This window comes from Chiloscyllium punctatum, chromosome 45 (genome assembly GCF_047496795.1).
Source record: "Chiloscyllium punctatum isolate Juve2018m chromosome 45, sChiPun1.3, whole genome shotgun sequence".
Lineage (NCBI taxonomy): Eukaryota > Metazoa > Chordata > Chondrichthyes > Orectolobiformes > Hemiscylliidae > Chiloscyllium > Chiloscyllium punctatum.
Window position 1 is genome coordinate 28,766,238 of NC_092783.1, and position 22,345 is coordinate 28,788,582.

Genomic DNA, 22,345 nt, shown 5'->3' on the forward strand with positions numbered 1-22,345 from the left:
ATGGCCTTATTCGGCACTATCACTGAAATCTGTTCCAGTTTCATGACTCTCCAAGATGAGCACTCCTCTTCCATGAACATCACTGATTTTAATTGCTACCCCAATAGTGATCATGTCTTAAAATTACCAAAACCTTCAGTTTTGAAATTTCATTCATAAGTCTTTCTGTTGTCTATCTTTCCTTCTCTGACACACACCTTCAGATGTGTTGTTATGGCCAGGCTTTTGGTCACAGTTATTAATAGCTGCTTATGTGGCTTTTCATCAATTTTATTTTTTGATATCATTCATGATTTGTGTTGGAGAGTTTAATACAATAATTGTTATTTGGCTCATTTGCTCCTCTCATTTATTTGTTTTATTTCCTCCCACTTGGACTTGACTTATAAATCTGAATCGGAAACCCACAGAGTGATGACATATCTCTATTAAAGTAATTTACTGAAAATGCGCTTTTAATTCCCACTAAGTAGGAATTGCATTCTTATTCTCCAGTGAGTGGAAGACAAACTGCAAAATCCAGCTCTACTACTGCAGTGGAGATGTGAAATTGTGACTGGAGCAAGTGATAATAATTTCACCCTTTGAACTGTTGCCAGAGAGGTTGTATGTTTGAGACAATAATTAGTGTCAATAGTAGAGAGATCAAATACTGAAAATAATATGAAATTATCATGGGAATTGGGAGCAGGAGTAGGCCATTCAGCCTGTTGAGCCTATTCTGCCATTTAGTTAACATCCTGGCTTATCAGATTGTATTGAACAGTACAGCATCAGAACAGGCAGCTCAGCCTGCTCTGTCTGTGCTAACCATGATGCCTTTCTAAACTAATGCCACCTGCCTCCACACAGGTTTATATCCCTCTATTCTATGCTTGTTCATGTGTCTGTCTAAATAACTTTTAAACCTTTGCTAACACATCTGCTTCTACCACTTTTCTCCTGGCAGCACATTCTAGGCATCTGCCACTATCTGTGTAAAAAGAAACAAAAATAACTTAGCTTGCACATCTCCTTTAAACTTTCCCCCTCTCATCTTCACCTATGCCCAAACTCTTCTGATAGCTCGGACACTCCAATCCAGGCAGCATCCTGGTAAACCTGTTTTGCACCCTCTCCAAAGCCTCCACATCATTCCTGTAGTTGGTGATCAGAACTGCAGGTAATACTCCAAATGTGGCATCACCAAAATCTTGTACTGCAGCAATGTGACTTGCCAACTTGTAAACCCAGTGACCTGGCCAGTGAAGGCAAACATCCCCTATGCCGCCTTTACTACCTTAACCACTTAAGTTGCCACTTTCAGGGAGCTATGGACTTGGACCCAAAGATCCCTCTGTATATTGATGCTCCTAAGAGTCCTGCTCCTATCAATACTCCTATGACCTGACCTCTGTACTGCTTATTTTGATAACTTTGCACTTCCTTGTAGATAGAGTACTTTCAAATCCAACTTTGAATATATTCAGTGATCCAACCTCCACTGCTCTCTGTGATAGAGAATTCAAAAGACTAGCAACTCTCAGAGAAGAATCTCTGACCACTTTTGAACTCTGAGTTCTACTTCTAAATTTACCGAAAAGGTGAAACATATTTTCAGCATTTACCCTGTCAAGCCCCTTCAAAATTTAGTATGCTTAAAAATAATTACTTGTTTTTCTAAATTCCAAACAGTATAGGTCCAAACTGCTCAAACTTTCCTCTTAATTCTTTAATCAGTCCAGTGAAGTTCATTTGAATTGCTACCAGTGCACATTTTGAAGACCAGACTTCTTGTCCTAAGTACTATAAATTTGCCAAAGATCCTCAGACAGCACCTTCCAAACCCACGGTCACTTCCATCTAGAAGGACAAACGCAGCAGATATATGGGGATACCACCATCTCCAAGTTCCCTTCTGAGCTACTCACCATACCTGACTTGGAAATATATCGCTATTACTTCACTGAGTTTGGGTCAAAATCCTGGAATTCCCTCCCTAATGCATTGTGGGTCAACCCACAGGAGGTGGACTGCAATGGTTCAAGAAAATAGTTCACCACCTTCTCAAAGGCAACTAGAGACAGGCCATAAATGCTTGCCAGCCAGCGATGCCCGCATTCCCACAAATGAATAATTTTTTTTAAAAGCCCTTAACTATAGCAAAACTTCATTTTTTGTCTCCAATGTCATTACAATATAAGACAACAAGCTACAGTCTTCTGTACCAACACACCAATCTTATGTCCCTTGTTTGATTATGTGAAGAACTCAGTAGCAACATTTGTAGGTTTTGCAAATAAATTACACTTGCCACATTATACTCCATCTGTCACTTTACCAACCCACTTAACCTGTCTGTATCTCTTTGTTTGCTTACATTTTAACTTTGTATCTAAAATTTCTGATGATACAATACTTTTTGTTTTGAGCCATTAATATGGACGATTAATATCTGAAACCCCAGCTCTGATTGTGGCATTCCATTTTTACAGACTGCCAACTTGAAATGCCCATTTATCCCTACTCTCATCTTCCTGTCTCTTCAGCAAATTTCAATTTGTGCTAATATATTACCATCAACTCCATGAACAATTATTTGCAAGTTAATCTTCTAGATTGCCCTTTATGGACAATGAACATATTTATGCACTCACCATTTGTTGCATATCCCTAATTGCCCTTGAGAGCCATCTTGAACCATTGCAGTCCATGTGGTGCAGATACTACTTGGGAGAGAGTTCAAGTATAATGAAGATTTATCGATGTAGTTCTAATTCCTGCCTTTTGAGATGACACCAGAAAAAGATGTTCTTCCAGCCTTAGTCAGTGCAAACAATCTTTACATGCAGGATAGATAATTGGGTAAACCAGGTCAGTTGAGTTTTTGGCTCTGGAGTTCCAAAGAGTATAACTACAGACGTCTTGCAGCTTGCAAGCCGAATACAGATTTCAAGCAGAGTGAGTTTATTTAATGGTGAGTTCGTTGAAGTTGGAAACAAGCGCTTTTCTTAAAATTTACTTTCTACTGCGACAAGCAACTTCTGGGTAGTAACTGGTAAGCTATATTCTATTCTACTTGTAAAAAAATAAGTTGAAATATGGCATAGCAAATTATAGAATGCACATCCTATGAAATGTGGGAAGTCTTGAATGGAATTGGAATTGAATTGAATTTATTGTCACGTGTACCAAGGCATAGTGAAAAGCTTTGTCGTGCGAGCAATACAGGCAGATTACAGAGATAAGTAGTATGGATAAGTAAATAATATGTAACAGTGGCAAAAACAAAAACACAAGTACAGGCGAACGTTAAGAGTTCATGAGTCCGTTCAGTATTCTAATAACAGGGTAGAAACTGTTTCGATACCGGTTGGCACATCAGTTCAGGCTTCTAATTCTTCTCCCCGATGGTAGAGGTTGTAGAAAAACATTGCCAGGGTGGGATGGATCTTTCAGAATGCTGGCGGCCTTTGTTTGACAGCGGGCCTGGTAGATAGATTCTATAGGTGGGAGGTTGACGTTTGTGATTGTCTGGGCCGAGTTTGCCACTCTGTAACCTTGAATGGTACAATTACCATTCCAGTTAGTAATACACCCAGATAGAATGCTTTTGATGGCGCACCTATAAAAGTTGGCAAGGGTATTCGCCATCATGCCAAATTTTCTCAGCTGCTTGAGGAAGAAGAGACGTTGTTGGGCCTTTGTAACCAGTGTGTCCACATGAAGAGGATGACCGCTCCCAGGAGCTTGACACTCTCCACTCGTTCCACATCTGTGCTGTTAATGTGTAAGGGGGCATGAGTAGAATGAGTAGAATCCTGCCAAAAGTCAATTTTCTTGGTTTTGCCAGCATTGAGAGCTAGGGTGTTCTCAGTGCACCATTTTTCCAGGTCTTCGTCCTCCAGTTTGTAGTTTGTTTCATCGCTATCTGAGATTCGACTGACTATGGTGGTGTCATCAGCGAACTTGTAAATGGCATGTGTCTAGTATTTGGTGACACACTCATTGGTATACAGTCAGTACAGTAGGGGGCTGACTATGCGGCCCCTGGGGGGCTCCAGTGTTGAGTGTTAATGGGAATGAAATATTGTCCCCAATCTTTACTGTGGCCTGTGGGTCAGGAAACTGAGGATCCAGTTGCAGAGAGTGGGGCTTTGTCCGAGATCACTAAGTTTAGTAATCAGTCTCGAGGGAATAATGGTGTTGAAGTATAGTCAATGAGTAGGATTCTTACGTAGCTGTTCTTGGTGTCAAGATGTTCTGAGAGGAATAAAGGGCAAGTGATATGGCATCTGATGTGGATCTGTTGGTCCGATAGGCAAATTGGAGTGAGTCAAGAGTAGTGGGGAGGCTGGAGTTGATTAATGCCATGACCAGCTTTTCAAAGCACTTCATGACCATCAAAGTTAGGGCCACTGGGCAGTAGTCATTGAGATGTGCTGCAGGAGCCACCTTAGGTACAGGGATGATGTTGCCCCTCTTGAAACAGGCAGGGACAGTGGCCTGCTGCAGGGAGAGGTTGAAGATATCCAAGAAGACCTCTGTCAGTTGAACTGCACATGCTCTGCATGCACGCTTTGGTACTCCATCTGGTCCCATCACTTTCCTTGGATTCACACGAAGGAAAACCGATCTGACCTCTAATGCAGTGACTATTGGGATAGGTTTGTCAGGACTTGTTGGAATAGGTGTTACCTCTCCTGAAATTGTGTTCAAAGCGACCATAGGAAGTGTTGAAACGATCTGGAAGGGATGTGTCATCGTCTGCTGTCTTGCACTGTCTCTTTTAGAACCTGTGATGTCATTCAGTCCTTGCCATAGTCACCAGGTGTGTGTCTCGGTCTCTGGTTTGAATCGGTATTGGTCCTTGGCTGTCTTAATGGCTCTGTGAAGGTCATACTTGGATTCCTTATATTTGAGTGGGTCTCCTGATATAAAGACTTCACGTCTGGTTTTTAGCAGGTTCTATATGTCCTGATTCATCCAGGGTTTCCTGTTGGGGAACACGCGGATTGACTTCCTTGGTATGCAGTCCTCCATACACTTGCTGATAAAGTCTGTGATGGTGGTGGTTCATGACACACACTATTTGACTGTTGACCTTTTGGCTTTAGATACTGATGAGAGTCATGGTTCCTCAGGAGTGCATGGCGCTGGCATCACTGGGAGCTCAGCTGAACAGCAGGGAAGGAATGAACTGATAGGCGATTCTTTCGGGGAACAGATGAGCATGACTGCAGGGTCTTATGTTGCCTCCCTGGTGCCAGGGTCAATGACTGCAGGGTATTCCTCTGAGGCCATGGTGTGATTCATTTTGGTACAATGTCCTGGGAGGTAGAGAAATGAGATCCTGAAAGCAGATTTATGGAAGCTAGGAAGATGATGGAAAAGCAGGCCCTCCAAACCAATAATCTCAATATTCCTACCATTCCAAGTGCCTTTGAGTATAGAAACAGGAAAAATTGAATGATTGAAGACATGCCTGGAAACTGGAGGTAGAGAGCAGATTTCTGAAGCCTTGGGACTGGTGAGGGAATTTTTACAGCAAGTCAAAACATAATGCAAGGTGATATAAAGTGGCCATTCGTAAGTAGAAGAAATGTTTGTGTGTTGAATCTTTAAAATTATGTCTCTTCATGGGATTATAGTTTTAAGTATGAGTGTTCACAAGTTGAATATCTGTAAAACGGGGACACCAGTACACAAATTGAAGTAAATGGATATGATTTAATTGTCATTACTGAGACATGGCTACAGTATGCCAGTGATTTGGAACACTGTATCAAAGTGCAAATTCTGTATTCAGGAAGCATGGAGATTTTTAATCAAAGGATTAAGATGTAGAATCAGTGTTGGTGGAATTTAAAACCGCAAAGGCAAGCAAACATTGGTTGAAGTTATTAATGAACACAAAACTGAAGTACTAATTTTGGGCATGCTATAAATCTGGAAATTAGAGATGCACATAATGTGGATAATAGAATAATATTATGTCCCTTGAGTTTACATATAGACTGGGTTGACCAGGTTTGATGCTGTGGTGGATGATTTTCTGTACGTATGGGTTTCTGAAATAACATGTTGAGGAGCCACCTAGCAATCAGACTGTTTTGGATTTAGTGTTTTGTAATGAGAAAGGGCTAATTAATAAGTTTGCTGTAAATGAGCCTTTGGGAAATAGTGAACGTTATTTGATAGAACATAGTTCCTTCTGAAGCTCGGGTCTTAAATCTGAGCAAAGGAGGTATGCGGGACAAGTTGGCTAAGTAAGATTGGGAAAATAACACCAAAAGACTTCATGGTAGACAGCCAACAGCTAGCCATAGACACACAAATCTACAGCACAGAGAAAAAAAGCCTTTCGGCTCATCTCAAAGCAGTCAAAAACAACCATTTTCCAGAGTCTTGTATGCCTTGGCATTGCAAGTGGATATCTAAATACTACTAAAATGTTTTGAGGATTTCTCCCTTTACCATCCTACAGGCAGTGAGTTCCAGATTTCCATCACCTTCTGGGTGAAAGTATTTTTCCTCCCCCTCCTCTAAACTGTCTGTCTCCCACCTTCAAATCTTGTTTGTTGTCACACCTGGCACAAAGGAGCTTAGTTGTTCTGGGGTTACCATTGGCCAGAAACTGAACTGGACTAACCATACTGTGGCTAAAAGAGTAGGTCAGAGGCTGGGAATCCTGCAGCAAGTGACTCACCACCTGATTCCTCAAAGCCTATCCACCATCTACAAGGCATAGGCTGGAACGTAATAGAATACTCCCAACTTGCTGAATGGATGCAGTTCCAACAACAGTAAAGAGACTTGACATTATTGTCAGTAAGGCTTACCACTTGAATGGCCTCATATCTCCAAACATTCAATCCCTCTGCCGTCAACTTTCAGTAAGGGGAGTGTAAACTATCAACAGCATACACTGCAGGCATTCATCAAGGCTTCTTGACACCATCCAAACCCCTGACCATCTCCACCTAAAGGTCAAGGGCAGCAGACACATAGGAACGTCACCACTTGCAGTTAGACAGAACTTAACCAATAGAAATATATTACTGTGAATCCTCTGCGCTCTATTTTCATGTGTTGTGTTTTTAAAAATCACTTTAACCACATTCACTAGCTTTCACTTTTCCGTGCTCAATTATGTCCTCAAAAAAAATCTTAAGCATATTTGTAAAACCACAATGGGCACAGTAGATTTCAAAGAACTGTGTACTTGAATCCCTTGGTCTTTCTATTCGACAGCAATACTCAGGACCCTACAATTAAGTATATAAGTCCTGCACTTGTTTGTTCTACCAAAATGCAATACCTTGCATTTATTCAAATTAAACTTCATCTGCCATTTCTCAACCTAATGGCCCAATTGATCAAGATCTCTCAGATTGTCAACTATACCACCAACTTTGGTGGCATCTGCAAACTTACTAGCCATGCCTTCTAAATTCACGTGTTTATAAAAATAAAAATAGGCCTCCTGTCCACAGCAATAGTCAGGATATGGGGAAGAAACGAGATCACGAGTTAGAAAAACCATGTATGAAAGGCACCATTACAATAGCATTAAAAGCAAATTACTGCGGATGCTGGAATCTGAAACCAAAAGAGAAAATGCTGGAAAATCTCAGCAAGTCTGGCAGCATCTGTAAGGAGAGAAAAGAGCTGATGTCAGAGGGTCAGTAGATTCAAAACGTCAGCTCTTTTCTGTCCTTGCAGATGCTGCCAGACCTGCTGAGATTTTCCAGCATTTTCTCTCTCTCCATTACAATAATCATTGGGGACTTCAAAATATCGGTGGACTGACAAAATCAAATTCGTGTAACGAATCTCGAGAAAAGGAATTTGTGGAATGTCTGAGATTTTTTTTCCCCTGGAGCTGCTTGTGATTGAGCCTACGAAGGCACAGGCATTGTGCCTGTGGTTTGAGAGGGAGAAACTGGAATCGGATGTCATGGTATTACAGTTGAGTGAAGGTGACTACAAAGTTATGAGGTAGGAGCAGGCCCGAATTGATTGTAAGGCAAGCTTAGTAGGGAAGACAGTGGAGCAGAAATGGCAGGTGTTTATGGGGTAAATCAGGAGGCACAGCAGAAATCCTTCCCATGGAAGAGAAGCATTCAAAGTTTGGGAGAAGATTTGTAGCTCGGGTGCTCGTTGTTGTGGTTCTGTTCGCCTAGCTGGGAATTTTTGTTGCAGATGTTTCGTCCCGTGTCTAGGTGGCATCCTAAGTGCTTGGAAGCCTCCTGTGAAGCGCTTCTGTGATGTTTCTTCTGGTTTCTTCTAGCTGTCTTCCTGTTTGTCCTATGTAGTGTTTTGTGCAGAACAGACAACAAGATGGGGAACCTATCAACAAAGACTGCATACTCAAACTACTGGACCTGTGCCTCACAACACACTTCACATTCAACAACCAAATATATGAACAAATCAATGGCACACCCATGGGCTCACCCATCTCTGGACTCATAGCAGAAGCGGTAATGCAAAGGTTAGAACAAGCTGTCTTGCCGCAAATTCAGCCTAAACTCTGGGTCAGATATGTAGATCATACCTTTGTAATCATTAAAAACACAAATAGAGAACACACACAGGAATCTGATTCACTAGAGAGGAAGGAAAGGACAGCCAACTCCCATTCCTAGACGTGATGATACAGAGAACACCAAACGGAGAATTCACCACAAAGGTATACAGGAAAGCCACACACACAGACCAAGTCCTAAACCACGAAAGCAACCACCACAACACACAAGAAGTTGCATCAAGACACTGTTCAAAAGGGCCACAACACACTGCGGTACACCAGAACTGCAAAAAGAGGAAGAAGAACACCTATACAATGTATTTGCCAAAAACTGATACCCCCGCAATTTCATCAACAGATGCTTAAGGGAAAGACAACAGAATGAGGACATGCCACAACCCAAAGGACTAGCCACACTACCATACATCAAAAACATTTCTGAACTGACAGCCAGACTACTGCGACCACTAGGACTCAAACGCACACAAATCAACAGCCACTCTCTGACAACAACTCACCAGGATGAAGGACCCGATACCCAGCATGAGCAAAACCAATGTAGTGTACAAAATCCCATGCAAGGACTGCACAAAACACTACATAAGACCAACAGGAAGACAGCTAACGATCCGCATCCATGAACACCAACTAACCACAAAACAACACGACCAACTATCCTTATTCGCCACACACTCAGATGACAAGCAACATGGGTTCGACTGGGACAATACTACTATTATAGGACAAGCCAAACAGAACAGCCAGAGAATTCCTAGAGGCATGGTACTCATCCACAGACTCAATCAATAAGCACATCGATCTGGACCCAATATACTGGCCACTGCAGCGGACAGCTGGAACTGACAACCAGAGGCGGCAGATACAAATCACTATAAATGTCGGAGGAAACATCTCAGAAGCGCTTCACAGGGGGCTCCCAAGCACTGAGGATGTCACCTAGACAGGGGACGAAACGTCTGCAACAAAAATTCCCAGCTCGGCAAACAGAACCACAACAGAAGAAGAAGCAGAGTAAGGGAAGGAAGAGGTAACCATGATAGGACAATATAAAAGCAAAAGAAAAAGCATACAATGTAATGAAGATGATTAGGAAGCTTTAAAAATCACCAGGATAGCTAAAAAAGCAATTAGAGGGGAGAAGATTAAATAAGAGAGTATGTAGCTAGTAAAGTAAAAGATGGCAAGAGTCTTATGGACATCTAAATGGGATCTTTATCAGATGAGCCAATGGGCTGAGAAGCGGTATATGGGGTTTAATTTAAATGAATGTGAGGTGCTGCATTTTGGAAAAGCAAATCGGGGCAGGATTTGCACACTTAACAGTAAGGTCCTGGGTAGTGTTGCTGAACAAAGAGACTTGGAGTGCAGGTTCATAGTTCCTTGAAAGTGGAATCGCAAATAGATGGGATAGTGAAAAGGGATTTGATATGCTTTCCTTTATTGGTAAGAGCATCGATTGTAGGAATTGGGAGGTCGTATTGTGGCTGTACATGGCATTGGTTAGGCCACTTTTGAAATATTGTGTGCAATTCTGGTCTCTCCCTTCTGGGAACGATGTTGTGAAACTTGAAAAGGTTCAAAAAAGATTTACAAGGATGTTGCCAGGGTTGAAGGGTTTGAGTTTGGGAGAGGCCAAATAGGCTGAGGTTTTTTCAGTAGAGGATCAGGGACTATAGAGGTTTATAAAATCATGAGGGGCAATGGATAGGGTAAATAGTCCTTTCTCTGGAGTGGGAGAGTGCAGAACTAGAGGTCATAGGTTTAGAGTGAGAGGAGAAAGATTTAAAAGGGACCTCAGGGGCAGTTCTTTCACGCAGAGGGTGGTGCGTGTATGGAACTAGCTGCCAGACAAAGTGGTGGAGGCTGGTACAACTACAACATTTAAAAGGCATCTGGATGGGTATATGACTAGGAAGGGTTGAGAGAAATATGGACCAGGTTTAGGGTATCTGGTTGGCATGGTGAATTCTGACCAAAGAGTCTGTTTCCATGCTGTACAACTCTATGTTCTAAAAGGTCAAGAGTGGACATTGGGCAATTGGAAAATTAGGCTGGAGAGGTCGTAATGGGGAATGTAGAAATGGCAAATGAACTGTACAGGTACTTTGCATCAGTTTTCAAAATGGAAAACACCAGCAGGATACCAGAACTTCAAGGGAGTGAAGGGGCTATCGTTAAGGAGAGGGTGCTATCTGGGAAAGCTGAAAGACCTGAACAACTAACTAGACTGCTGAAGGAGATAGCTGAGGGAATTGTGGAGGTTTTGGTGATCTTCCAGGCATCACTGGAGTCAGGGAAGGTCCCAGAGGAGTGGAAAATTCCTCATGTTACACCCCTATTTAAGAAGGGAGGGAAGCAGAAGACAGGAAACTATAGACCTGTTAGCCTGATGTTGGTAGTTGCTAAGATTTTGATGTCCATTTTATTAGGGATGAAATTGCAGAGTACTTGATCATGCATGGTAAAATAGGGCAGAGTCAGCACGGCTTTGTCAAGAGAAGGTCATGCTTGACAAATCTGTTACAATTCTTTGAGGATGTAACAAACAAGTTAATACAAAGGAGAGTCAGTAGACCTGTTTTATTTGGATTTCCAGAATGCCTTTGATAAGGTTCTGTACAGGAGGCTCTTAAATAAGTTGAGAGCCAAATGGTTTTAGGATAAATGGTTTTGGCGTGTATAGAGAATTGGCTCACTGGCAGAAGGCAGTGTGGATAAAGGTGTCTTTGACAGGCTAGCAGCTGATGACTAGTGGAGTTCCACAGGGGTCAGTATTAGGACTACCACTATTAGTGTTATATATTAACGATCTGAACAAAAAAAACTGAGGGTATTGTTGCTAAGTTTACAGATGATGCAAAGATAGGTGGAGGGATAGGGAGTGTTGACAAAGTGGGGATGTGTGGAAGGACTTGGGTAGAGTAGGAGAGTGAGCAAAGAAATGTCAGATGGAATACAGTGTGGGAAAATGAGATTACGCACCTTGGTAGGAAGACTATTTTCTAAATGGGGAAAGGCCTCAATCTGGAACATAAAGGGACTTGGAAGTCCTAGCTGGGAGTTCTGTTAAGGTGAACATGCAGGTTCAGTTGGCAATTAGGAAGGCAAGTTCATTTCAAGGGGGCCATAATACAAGAACAGAGGTGTACTGCTGAGACTATTAAGGCTCTGGTCAGACCACATGTGAAATATTGAGTGTAGTTTCGGGCCCTGTATCTCATGAAAGATGCACTGGCTTTGGAGATGGTCCAGAGGAGGAATATAATAATGATCCCAGGAATGAAGGTCTTGTCATATGAGGAGTGGTTAGATCCGTACTCAGTGGAGTTCAGAAGGATGAGGAGTGGTCCAATTGAAATTTATGGAAGATGTTTCTGCAAGTAGGAGAGAATAAGACCCAGGACCACGGCGTCAGAGTGGAGGGGTGACCCTTTAGAATTGAGATGTGGAGTAATTTCTGGAGCCAGTAGGTAGTGACTCTGTGGATCTCATTGTCAGAGAGAGCTGTGGAAGCCAAGTCATTTAAGACTGAGCTAGATGGTTCTTTATTGGTGAAGGGATTAAGGGTTACTGGGAGAAGGCAGGAGAATGGGGTTGAGAAATATATCGGTTATGATCAATTGGTGGAGTAGACTTGATGGACCAAACTTGCTAATTTTGTTCCCATATCTCCTAGTGTTTCAGAAGGATGTGATTGTGCCAGAGGGGTGCAGAAGAGATTCAGCAGGATGTTGCCGTGGGTGGAGCTTCTGAGCGATGAGGGGAAACTGGAGAAGCTCAGGTTTTTTGGAGCAGGAAGGTTGAGGGGCACCCTGGCAGAGAGATATAAATTTGAGGGGATATGAACAGGATGGACAGAAAACAGCTGTTCTCTTCAGTTGTAGATTTAATAACAAGGTACGTAATTTTAAAGTGAAAGGCCAGTTTAGAATAGTCTGAAATGCACCGCCTGAAGGGATAGTTTAGGTGGATAAACTCTCAACCTTTTAAAAACTACCTGGAAAAGCGTGTGAAATGTAACATTCATGGCTAATGGGTGGCATGGTGGCTCAGTGGTTAGTACTGTTGCCTCAGTGCCAGGGACCCAGGTTTGATTCCTACCTCTGGCTATCTGTGTGGAGTTTGCACATTCTCCCTGTGTCTGCGTGGGTTTCCTCCAGGTGCTGCAGTTTCCTCCCATAATCCAAAGGTGTGCAGATTAGATGAATTGGCTATGCTAAATTGCCCATAGTGATCAGGGATATGTAGGTTAGGTGCATTAGTCAGGGGTAAATGTAATGTACTAGAGGAATGGTCTGGGTGGGTTACTCTTTGGAGGGTCAGTGTGGACTTGATGGGCTGAAGGGCCTGTTTACACAGGAATTCTACAAAAAAAGGCAATGGGTCTGATGCTGTTAAGGTGGGACTGGTATAAATTTTATATTTTTGATGAACAGAGTCAGTTGGCTGAAAGGTCCCTTCTAAACTGTATGATTCTCTAGGCCTAGAACACTATTCCGAGGAATTGATGCAGAAATGTCCAGGGACGGAGATGATTGGCCTCCAACAACTACAACCACTTTTCCTTTTAGGACTCCAACTAGAGAAGAGTTTTCTTTGTCACTGTTGATCAGTTTTGCCAAGGCTCATTGTTGAAGTCTGTCCCTTCCTGAGTTACTTTGCCAATTTGTACCCCAATCACTATTCTGATAAGGACTGTGATATTTCTCTCATTGTTTTTAAATTTACCTGTTTCTGATTCGTCCGGGTTTAATCATCTTACCTACTGGTCTATCTCGCTTCAGTTACAATCCAGTGATTGGAGATTGGAAACCTTGGAGGTTTTCTATTTTACTTTCAATCCTAGTTCCTCAATATCTCTCGTTCATATTTCTAGTTCCGCCTATGTTGTTCATTCCAATGTGGACTGCTGTAATATTTGTTGCACAACAATATACCTATTTCTTTCTCAGACGTGAGGAGTTCTCCATAATGCTAACAGTAGACAGGCAACGTCGAACGTTACAGTGCAGTACAGGCCCTCTATTTTGTGCCAACCTGTGGAACCAATCTGAAGCCCATCTAACCTACACTATTCCATTCTCATCCACATGTTTATCCAATGACCATTTAAATCCCTTCAGTTTGGTGAATCTAGTACTGTTGCAGGCAGGGCATTCCACCCCCCTACTACTGAATAATGAAACCACCACTGACATCTGTCCTATATCTATCACCCCCCAATTTAAAGCTATGCCCCCTAATGCTAGCCATCACCATCCGAGGAAAAAGGCTCTCATTATTCACCCTATCTAACCTTTTGATTATCTTGTATGTCTCAATCACCTCTCAACCTTCTTCTCTCTAATAAAAACAGCCTCAAGTCCCTCAGCCTTTCCTCATAAAACCTTCCCTCCATACCAGGCAACATCCTAGTAAATCTCCCCAGAAAGCTTTCTCATTCTTCCTATAATGCAGTGACCAGAACTGTACGCAATACTCCAAGTGTGGCTGCACCAGAGTTTTGTACAGCTGCAACGTGCGCTCATGGCTCCGAAACTCAATCCCTCTACCAATAAAAGCTAACAGACCAGACTCCTCCATAACATCAATCAAGTCTGGATGGCAACTTTCAGAGATCTATGTACCTGGACACACAGATCTCTCTGTTCATCTGCACTACCAAGAATCTTACCATTACCCAGTACTCTTTATTCCTGTTGCTCCTTCCAAAGTGAATGACCTCTCACGTTTCTGCACTAAACTCCATTTGCCACCTCTCAGCACAGCTCTGCAGCTTCTCTATGTCCCTCTATAACCTTCAACATCCTTTGGCACTACCCACAACTCCACTGATCTTAGTCTAGTCATTCTTTTATTCCTGATACACCAATTGAAAGCTTTAGGGTTTTTCTTGATCCTACCTGCCAACGACTTCTCATCCCCTGCTGGCTCTTCTTAGCTCCCTCTCTTTGAGTCTTTCCTGGCTAACTTGTAACCCTCAAGCGCCCTAACTGAGCCTTCACGTCTCATCCAAACATAAGCCGCCGCCTTCCCCTTGACAAGAGAGTCAACTTCTTTTGTAAACCACGGCTCCCTCGCTTGACCACTTCCTCCCTGCGTAACAAGTACAGACTTATCAAGGACCTGCAGTAGATGACCTTGAATAAGTTCCACATTTCAACTGTGCCCATCCCTGCAGTTTCCTTCCCTATCCTGTGCATCCTAAATCTTGCCTAATTGCATCATAATTGCCTTTCCCCAGGTATAACTCTTACCCTGCATTATATACCTATCTCTTTCCATTGCTAAAGTAAACATAAGTGAGTTGTGATCATTATCAAGTGCTCACCTACATCCAAATCTAACACCTGGCTGGGTTTATTACCCAGTACCAAATACAATGTGCCTCACCTGTTCTTGGCCTGTCTACATATTGTGTCAGGAAACCGTCCTGCACACATTGGACAAAAAACTAACCCATCTAAAGTGTTCAAACTATAGTATTTCCAGTAAATATTTGGAAAGTTAAATTCCCCCATGACAATGACCCTGTTATTCTTGCTCCTATCCAGAATCATCCTTGCTATCCTTTCCACTACATCTCTGGAACTATTTGGAGGCTTATAGGAAACTCCCAACAGGGTGACCTCTCCTGTTCTGTTCCTAACCTCAGCCCATACTACCTCAGTAGACAAGTCCTCAAATCTCGTTTCTGCCACCGTATTACTGTCCTTGACTAACAATGCCAAACCACCCCCCCCGCGCTCCTTTTGCCATCTTCCCTGTTCTTACTGAAACATCTAAATCCCGGAACCTGTAACAATCATTCCTGTATCTGCTCTATCCATGTTTCTGAAATGACCACAACATTGAAGTCCCAGGTACCAACCCACGCTGCAAGTTCACCCACCTTATTCCCGATGCTCCTGGTGTTGAAGTAGACACACTTCAAATCACCTTCCTGCTTGCCAGTGCACTCTTGCGATTTTGAAACCTTACTGATCTCACTACTCTGAATTTCCTGGACACTGGAACTTCAATTTAGGTTCCCGTCCCTCTGCTGAATTAGTTGAAATTGATACCCTGCTAGTTCATTCTGTTTGTAGAGGTCCCACCTTCCCCAGAATGAGCCCCAATTATCCAAGTATCTGATATGCTCTCTCCTGCCCTGTCCCTGTATCCACATGTTCAACCTACCACACCAACATGTGGCATGGGTAACAAACCAGAGATAGCAACTCTGTTTGTTCTCACTCTAAGCTTCCACCCTGGCTCCTTGAATTTCTGCCTTAAATCCCCATCCCATTTTCTACCTGTGTTGTTTGTGCCCATGTGGACCACAACTCCGGGCTGCTCCCCCTCCTCCTGAAGGATCCTGAAAACATGATCCAAAACATCATGAACCCTGGCACCTGGGCCGCAACACACCAACCGTGAGTCTCTCTCGTTCCCACAGAACCTCCTGTCTGTCCCCCTAATTATAGAGTCCCTAATGCTCCACTCCTCTCCCTCCTTCTGAGCAACAGGGACAGACCCTGTTGCAAAAATCTGTAGTCCATGGCTTACCCCTGGTAAATCCTCCCTCCCTCAACGGTATCCAAAGCAGTATACTTGTTATTGAGGGCAACGGCACAAGCAATCACTGCACTGTGTGCCGGTTCACTTTCAGTCCCCTGACTGTAACCATTCTGCCTTTCTCTTGCACCTGAGGTATGACTACCTCCCTGTAACTCCCCTCAATAACCCCCTCCCCCTCCCCCTCCGCCTCTGGAATGATCTGAAGTTCTTCCAGTTCTCCAGCTCCAGTGACCTAACATGGTTTTCGAGGAGCTGGAGTTGGCTGCATTTCATGCAAATGCAGTCAGCAGGGACACTCATGGTGACTTTTACCTCCCACATTCTGCAGGAGGAACATTCAACTGCCTAATCTCCATTTCTTTGCCTATGCTGCTCGCAGACTTAATTGCTCACTGCTTCTGTTCCCCTTTAAAAATTGGCTCCCAATGATGCCAATTTTACAGCCAGATACCTGCACGCCTGCTGAATATAAGCTTTTAATTGTATCTGTTATTTGTTATACTTCCATTTATGCCTGAAATTATAATTTGGGTTAGAAACGTTAGATAAGGATTAGTGAAGACACTTACAGTCAGAAACAAGAGAAATTATAATGGGGAACAGTGATGGCAGACTAATTAAATACATATTTGGTTCTGCCTTCACAAGAAACCAATGCATCCCATGAATGTTTGGGAGGGCAGGATCTAGTGACAGTGAGGAACTGAAGGAAATTGATATTAGTAGGCAAATTAATGGGATCAAAGGCCAATAAGTCCCTCAGGTCTAAATAATCTGTATCCCACAGTACTTAAGGAAGTGACTCTAGCATTAGTGGATGCATTGGTGGTCATCTTTAAAGATTCTGTAGACTCTGGAACAGTTCCTATGCAAAGGAGGGTAACTAACGTAACCCCACTAATATAAAGAAAAATGTGGTTGAGAGAAAACACGGAATTGTAGTTTGGTTGGCCTGACATCAGTACTGGGGGAAATGTGAAAATTCATTCTGAAAGATTTTATAGCACAGTACTTGAAAAGTAGTAACAGATTGGATAGAGTTTCTGCGAATTTACGAGAAGGAAATTTGTGTTTGACAAATCTACCATCACAGAATCGTTGAGTATACAGCAGGGGACAGGCCCTTCGGCCCAACCCATCCATGCCAACCAGGTTTCCTAAACTGAATGAATCCCATTTGCCTGCATTTGACCCATATGCCTCTAAACCTTTCCTCTTCATGTACATATCCAAATGTCTTTTTAATGTTGTAATTGTATCTACCTCTACCACTTCCTCTGGCAACTTGTTCCATATATGCATCACCTTCTATGTGGAAAAACGTGATCCTCCAATCTCTTTTAAATCTTTTCCCTCTCACTTTAAAGCTATGCTGTCTGATTTTGGAATCTACTACCCTGATGAACAGACCTTGTCTATTCACACTATCTATGCCCCTTGTGATTTCATAAATACCTATAAGGTCACCCCTCAGCCTCCAGGGAAAAAAGTCCCAGTCTATCAAAACTCCCTTTGTAACTCAAACATTCCAGTCTTGCCAAAATGCTTGTAATTCTCATTTGGTCCCTTTTGAGTTTGATAACATTCGTCCCATTAGCAGGGAAATCAGAATTGTACACGGTATAGGTTGTTTTGTTATAATATGCATTTCGTCAATGCGAATTTGCTGTAGTGCGATTGATGAATTGGAGGTACTGTTTCTACAGCACGAATTTTAAAAAACGTGCGTTGGCTGTAATGTAATTACAGCGCCAACATTTTAAGCACTGTTTTTAAAACATGATTTTTCTGTAACACGGGGTTGCATATGAACACAACCATGGCATTATAGAAGAATTGACTGTATTCCAAATGTTGCTTCACCAATGTCTTGTGCAGCTGTAACATGACACCCCAACTCCTGTACTCAGTGCTGTGGCATCTGAGGGCAAGCAAGACAAATACCTTCTTCACCAATCTGTCTAATTGGCATCACTTTCAAGGAATCATGTACCCCTTGGTCTTTCTGTTTGATAACACTCCCTGGGGCCCTACCATTACTGTGCAACTCCTGTCCTGCTTTGTCTTACCAAATTGCAGCACCTCGCACTTATCTGCACTAAACTCCATCTATCATTCCTCAGCCCACTGGCCCAGTTGATCAAGATCCCATCGTACTCTTAAATGTCCTCCTTCATTGTCCACTGTACCACCAAACTGACTAACCATGCCTCCTATAATCTCATTCAAATCGTTTATATAAACGACAAACAACAGTAACCCAGCATCTTGTGGCACAATGGTAGTCACAGGCCTCCAGTCTGAAAACAATCTTCCCTACCACTGTCTCGACTTGTACATGAAGCCAATTTTGTATCCAATTGGTTGGCTCTCCCCGGACCCCATATGATCTAACCTTACTGACATGTGTACCATGCGGTACCATGTCGAAGGATTTGCGAAAGTCCGTGTACATAACATCTACCACATTGCTTTCATCTATCTTCTTGGTCACCTGTTCAATAAATTCACATTTGTGGGAGACAATTTTCGTCAACACTAATGCTGACTATCCTTAATCGGTCCTTGCTTTTCCAAATGCTCGTAGATTCTGTCTCTCAGAATCGCCTCCAACAACTTACCTAACAATCATGTTAAGCTCACTGAGTTTCCAGGCTTATCCATGCAGCATTTCTTAAATAATGGTACATTGTAAGCCAGCCTCCAGTTTCCGGCATCTCACTCGTGATTATCAATGGTATAAATATCTTTGCTAGCGGCCCCACAATTTCTTCCCTAGCTTCCCAAATGTCCTCTGATAAGCTTGATCAGGTTCTGGGGATTTATTTCCTTTTTGTGTTTTAAGACCTCCAGCACCACCTCTTCTGTAATGTGAACTCTTTTTCAAGACATCACTATTTATTTCCCCAAGTTCCCTAGTATCCATGTCTGTCTTGACGGTAAGTATTGACGAGAAATATTCATTTAGGATCTCACTCTTCTTCTGTAGCTCCAAACATGTACAATCTTGTTGATCTTTAAGGGGCTATATTCTCTCCCTAGATACTCTTTTGTCTTTAATATACTGGCAGAATCTCTTCAGATTCTCCTTCGCCTCATCTACCAGGGCTATCTCCTATCCCCTTTTTGCCCTCCTGATTTTTTTTTTAAGTGTACTCCTTCACCACCTGTACTCCTCAAGGGATTCACTTGATCCCACCTGTCCGTACCTCACATATACCACCTCCTTTTTCTTGACCAGAGTCTCAATGTCTCTAGTCATCCAGTATTCACTACTCCTGCCAGCCTTGCCCTTCACACTAATAGGAACGTGCTTGCCCTGAACTCCTCTTCTCTTGCTTTCAAAAGCATCTCACTTGCCAGACATTTGTTTACCTCCAAACAGCCTCCTCCAGTCAACTTTTGGAAGTTCCTGTCAATACCATCAAAATTACCTTTGCCCCAACTAAGAATTTTAACTTGTGGATCAGGTCTTTTCCATATCAATTTTAAAACTAATACATTTATGGCCACTGGTCCCAAAGTGCTCCCTGACTAACACCTCGGTCACTTTCCTACCTTATCTCCCAAGGGGAAGTTGAGTTTTGCTCTTTCCCTGAAATGGCCATCTACAAATTGATTGAGAAATTCTTCCTGCATACACTGAACAAATTATTTCCCGTCCAAGCCCTTAATACTATGGGCAGTCTCAGTCTATGCTTGAAAAGTTAAAATCCTCTCCTATTACAACCCTATTATTCTTAAAGCTATCTGCAATTTCCCTTCATAGCTGGAATTTTTCAAAAATGTGACTATTATAGAGTTAAAAATTACATTACACCAGGTTATAGTCCCAGCAGGTTGATTTGAAAGTACCGGTTTTGGAGTGCTGCTCCCTCATCAGGTAGCAAATGGGGCAGGATGCGTAAGACACAATTTATAAGCAAAAGATCAAAGTGTCATATAACCAATGCAATGTATGAGACAAACTTTTAATCAGTTAGAATGGGGCTGCAGGTTTTGGTTAGATTTACTTAGTGTGGAAACAGGCCCTTTGGCCCAACAAGTCCACACCGACCCTCCGAGGAGTAACCCACCCAGACCTGTTCCCCCTACATTTACCCCTTCACCTAACACTATGGGCAATTTAGCATGGCCAGTTCATCTAACCTGTACATTTTTGGACTGTGGGAGGAAACCGGAACACCCAGAGGAAACCCACAGAGACACAGGGAGAATGTGCAAACTCCACACAGACAGTGTGGTAAAATCTTAAGTTATCTCTGGGCTGTGACTTGAACCAGATCAGCATGCAAATTTAAAGTGCATGGGATTGGAGAGCGTGTGCTGACATGGGTAGAGATCTGTTTGGCAGACAGAATATACAGAGTAGGAATAAATGGTTCAAAGTGGCAGCCAATTACTAGTAGGGTAGTGCAAGAACCAGTGGTCTTCCTCCAACTGTTCAAAATATATTTTAATGATTTTCAAGAGGGAACTAAATGTAATGCAGCAAATGTGTTTTAACTGGCACTCTCCATAAACTGGCAAAAAAGGTATATCCCTGAAATATTAAAAGTTTACTGTATTATCATAATCTCTGCAATATCTGAGTAGTCAGTTGAGGGTGCAAGTGAGAAGGCTGTCTGCTACTAACTTTTATTTAACGTCAAGTTGCATTAATAAAATGGTTTAAGCTATAGATACAGTAAAACAGTGGTGTGTATTCCCCTGCATTACATTTTCATTACTTAGTATATGTTTTTACATTGAATACCTCATGATCAACTCAAATATTTGATCAACCAACATACGCCTGGATCCCACAGGCAGTGGTTATTGAAACATTTACCGTATCCTCAAGTTTGTAGATCATATAAAGCTATTTGGGAGGGTGAGCTGTGAGGAGAGTGTAGAGATTATTCAGTGTAATTTGGACAAGTTGAGTGAGTGGGCAAATGTATGGCATTTGAAATATAATGTCAGTAAATGTGAGGTTATCCACTTTGTTAGCAAAAACCAGAAGACCGCTTATTATCAGAATAGTGATGGACTGGGAAAGGGAAAGGTGCAATAAGACCTATGTATCCTTGTACACCAGTCACAAAGTAAGGATGCAGATGCAGCAGGTACTTAGGAAAGCAAATGGTGTGTTGGCCTTCATAGCAAGAGGATTCTACTACAGTAGTGGGGATGTTTTGCTACAGTTGTATAGGACATTGGTGAGACCACTCCTGGAGTATTGTGTGCAGCTTTGGTCATGTTATTTGAGGAAGATTGTTCTGGCTGTGGAGAGAGTGCAACAAAGATTTCCCAGATTGTTTCCCGGGATAGCATGATGATTTTTGAAAAGAGGCTTGATCATTAGGGCTATGTTCACTGGAGTTTAGAAGAATGGTGGGGTGGTTCTAAACGAAACCTATAAAATTCAAACAAGGCAATAAACCTTAAACACAGCAGGAGTGCTCCTGATTGTCAGGGACTCCAGAACCAGAGGTCATAGTCTTAAAGATCCAGGGTAAGCCATTTGGTATTGAGATAAGAAATTTCTTCACGCAAAGCGTGGTAAGCCTGTAGAATCTTTTGCCACAGAAAGTGGTTGAAACCAAAACATTGAATGCTTTAAAGAAGGATTTGGATAAAATTCTTACTACTAAAGAGATCAATGTGTATGAGGGGAGAAAAGTGGCAACAGGCTGCCAAGTTGGATGATAAGCCATGATTATGTTGAATGGCGAAGCAGGTTTGAAGGGCTGAATGGTCTCCTAACCCAAACATTTCTGTGTAACTATTTCCACCATATTCATCTGATGCTGTATAAATCAAACTTTTCTGCTGATCACTCCTTTGGCTGATGCTCAGTACCTTGATGTTCAGACAATTTAATTTGCTTTTCTTCGTCAACAATTTAACAATGATTTGTTATTAATTTTACTTTCCCTGCTTTTGGTGTATTTATTTTCTTCAGTTATTATTATTATAATGTTGCACTACTTACCCATCTCTCTCACCTCACTGTCATGCACTCCCTTCTCTCCTTCTCCACGCTTGCTTATTTAATCACATTTTCTGGTTTTAAGTCATTTCTATAGTTCCAGTTGTATAACTGTTTCATAACCTTGAATTGCTGCTAGTGTACACATGAAATGGAACCTTAGAGATATGTTTACTTTCCTAATCAATTGATCACTATGCACAATATACATGGTTCAAGCAAGCTGGAAATGGCCACCTTTGTAGTTCTGCTTTTGAATTCAGGACCCAAGTCCTAAT

The 22,345-nt window shown here is 42.2% G+C and overlaps 1 protein-coding gene across 2 annotated transcripts in view; it reads left to right on the forward strand.

Annotated features, from left to right (window-relative positions):
- Window positions 1-22,345, forward strand: part of LOC140467258 (lysine-specific demethylase 5B-like) — a 211,570-nt gene that overhangs the window by 185,859 nt on the left and 3,366 nt on the right. The window lies entirely within an intron of this gene.